Genomic DNA, 3,748 nt, shown 5'->3' on the forward strand with positions numbered 1-3,748 from the left:
AAAACATGTCCGGAGGACATTGTCTGGTCAATAGCTTGTATCTCTCCCAAGCTTCATAAAGAGTCTCCCCATCCTTCTGTCTGAAGGTCTGAACCTCCACCCTAAGCTTAGTCAGCTTCTTTGGTGGGAAAAGTTTAGTAAGAAACTTAGTAACAACCTTATCCCAAGTATCCAAACTCTCCTTGGGTTGAGAATTTAGCCACAGCTTTGCTCTATCCCTCAGAGCAAATGGGAAGAGCATGAGTTTGTACACCTCAGGATTCACTCCATTTGTCTTCATAGTATCACAAATCTGCAGAAAATTAGAAATAAATTGATTTGGGTCTTCTTGAGGAAGTCCATGATACTGACAGTTTTGTTGCACAAGAGTGACAAGTTGAGGCTTCAGTTCAAAATTGCTTGCAGCTATAGGAGGCACCACAATACTTTTGCCATAGAGGTCTGCATTAGGAGCAGTGTAAGAGCCAATCACTCTTCTAGGTTGCTCATTCTCATTCAGATTTGCCATATTGGCATTAGCAGCAATATTATGATCCATGTTGGACTCTGCAGCCTTATACAGTCTTGCTTGTTGCAAACGCCGTCTAAAGGTCTTTTCAGGTTCAGGATCAAAATCAAGAAGGGGCTCTTTATCCCTGTTCCTGCTCATAAACAAACAGAAAATAAAGAAAAGTAGAAATTTCTACGTCAAAGTGCAGAGAATTCCCAGTGAGATAACCTGTGTAAAAGAAATAAAATAAAATAACCAAACTTAATTTCAAAAAAAAAAAGTAATTGAGGCCAGGAACAATTCAAGACTTAAAGCTAATTTTTAATTTTTTTTATAATATTAGTGAACCAGAAAAATAAAAATAAATAAAAAATGAATAAGGAAAACGAAAATAAAATAAAATGAAATAAATGAATAAAATATATATATATATAATTGACGTTAAAGAAACAAAGAACCAAAAAAAAGGAAAAAGGGTAAGGGGGTAGGGAACGTGCTAACGGAAAGAACAATAAAGGAAAAAAAAGGAAATAAATAAAATAAATAAAAATTAATAATAAAAAAATTATCTAATCTAAGCAATCAAATAATTAATAATTGTCGATCACAGTCAATCTCTGGTAACGGCCCCAAAAACTTGTTGTGGTTTTTATAACCCACAAACTAACCGACGAGTGCACTGGGTCGTATCAAATAGTACCTCAAGTGAATGAGGGTCGATCCCACGAGGATTGATGGACTAAGCAACAATGGATGATTAATTTACTTAGTTAGACAAGCAAAAAATTGTGTTTGAGAGTTTAAAAGCATTAAACAATAAAGTCAGAATATCAGAAAAGCAAGCAGTAAACAAGATGTGAATAATATATGGAGAAATAGTTAAGGCTTCAGAGTTATCTATTTTTCGGATTGACTTTTCTTACTAGCTATTTTAATCATGCAAGATTTAATTCATGGCAAACTATATGTGACTAAACCCTAATTCCTTAAACCTTTTTAGTCTCCCCTAAAATTCATGAATCGCCAATTCCTTGGTCACTTAATTCCAATTAGAGGGTGAAGTTCAATTCTAGTTTAAATGCCACAAAAATCCTAATTACCCAAATATAAGAAGATTATATGTCACGTATCCCCCGTTAAGTTTAGATAATTAGAATTTAGGAGAAATTATTTTCAAGTTGTTGTTAAAGTAAAGAGCTTTTCCAAGTTATACAAGAACTCAATCAGAACAAGGGACATACTTCCGTTCCACCCAAATTCATGAGATAAAGAATAAAAAACAATTCTTGAAATATAAGTCAAGACATAAATTAAAATAGAAAAATAATAGTATCAACCCATACAATAGAAAGAGCTCCTAACCTTAACAGTGGAGGTTTAGTTACTCATGGTTCAGAGTGAAAACTAGGATTCTGGTAAACTGTAAATTTGGAATGAGGTAGTAGGGAAGAGATGAGATTCTTTTTCCTTTTATATCTAATCCTAATTAATGTAAAATATATTTTCTAAAACTAAATAATATCTTTTCCTATTTTTAAATAAAATAAAGTTTAAATTAGAATTAATAGGAGATTGCGTGCTTGCTTCTTGGAGAGTTGGGGACCACTTTATTCCTTAATAATCCACGCCTAACTTGAGAAATCTCAAGTTAGGCGCAGCCTTGGCCGAATTGATAGAGAAGAAGTATAAACTATTATATATCGTTGGAAAGCTCTGGAAGTTACCTTTCCAACGCCACTAGAATCACGTCAATTGGACCTTTGTAACTTGAGTTATTCAGGTTTGAGTGCAAAGAGGTCAGGGTTGACAGCATTATTTGCCTTCTTCTCTTTTTCTGCGAAAACTCCATCAAATCCATCCGAATGCTACCTAAAATAAACAGAATTGTACACGACTCAAAGTAGCATCCATAGTGGCTAAAAGATAATTAATTCTTAATTAAACTCAACAAATTAAATGCAAATTCACTAGGAAAAGGTAGGAAAGATGCTCACGCATCAGTTTCACAGGTTAAGTCTAAGACTTCGTGCAGTTTGATCAGTAAGTCACACAAACAAGTACAAGCACAAGTATATAGCAGAATAATAAACAAACACAAAATACAAGAAGTAGGGATAAAACACAATCATAGGTACAAGTAAGCAATCACAAACATAGAGAATGTAGCAATCAAGTATGATGCATGCCTGGTCCTATGCAGGCCATAAGCTCATGCATCAGTTGGCTACCCACAGCCCGACGTTACCCGGCCTAAGTTCGGATATGGCTACTACAGTGGGTCAGTCGTGCACCGGTGCCCCAAATACAATCGCAACACTAATAAAGAATGGCCCAAAAATACAAGGTGCTCCCAGTGAGTAACAGTCCATATGGCGGGCGTTCCCACGTTCATTTAGTCTCTGGCCAGGCGGAATGGAAGTCCGCTCTGCCAGATACTTCTTAGCACCTTGGGGTTTACAATTTCTTCTTCTGTGGCACATCTCAATAGAATTTGTTTCTAAGGGACTTCTCCTCCCTTCTTTTGTAAAAATTTGTGCTCGGCTCTTTCTTAAAATATCTCAGCCTTGTCATTATTTACCATTTTGCTCCTTTTATTTAACTTTTCTTTTTATCATTTTTTTTAGACTTTTAGTGACGCTTTCACCCCTGATATTATTTTACCATTGTATCTTCATATTTTTCCTAATATACCTTTTCTCTTTGATTAAGTTAATTATTCATTTTTAATTTGACTTTATGCCTGAAATTACTAATATGCCCCTAAGTACTCTAATTTTACCGTTTAACCTGATTTATCGTCAAAATTTTACCAGATTAATCCTAATATTTTTTATGACTAATTATCCATTATAAATTTAATTAATGCCAATTCTACCCTTAAGGACTGATGAGCGGATAATTTATACGCTTTTTGGCATTGTTTTTAGGTAGTTTTTAGTAAGTTCAAGCTACTTTTAGGGAAGTTTTCATTAGTTTTTATGTTAAATTCACATTTCTGGACTTTACTATGAGTTTGTGTGTTTTTCTGTAATTTCAGGTAATTTCTGGCTGAAATTGAAGGACTTGAGCAAAACTCTAATAGGAGGTTGACAAAGGACTGCTGATGCTGTTGGAATCTGACCTCTCTGCACTCGAAATAGATTTTCTGGAGCTACAGAACTCCAAATGGCGCGCTCTCAACGGCGTTGGAAAGTAGACATTCAGAGATTTCCAGCAATATATAATAGTCCATACTTTATTCGGAAATTGACGACATAA

The 3,748-nt window shown here is 34.7% G+C and overlaps 1 non-coding gene across 1 annotated transcript; it reads left to right on the top strand.

Annotated features, from left to right (window-relative positions):
* On the top strand, window positions 1-109 carry LOC127743562 (small nucleolar RNA R71). Its single transcript, XR_008004947.1, has one exon. It is a non-coding gene; the product is annotated as a small nucleolar RNA R71 (small nucleolar RNA).
* Window positions 110-3,748: the final 3,639 nt, after the last annotated feature.

Source organism: Arachis duranensis, chromosome 10, assembly GCF_000817695.3.
Source record: "Arachis duranensis cultivar V14167 chromosome 10, aradu.V14167.gnm2.J7QH, whole genome shotgun sequence".
Taxonomy (NCBI): domain Eukaryota; kingdom Viridiplantae; phylum Streptophyta; class Magnoliopsida; order Fabales; family Fabaceae; genus Arachis; species Arachis duranensis.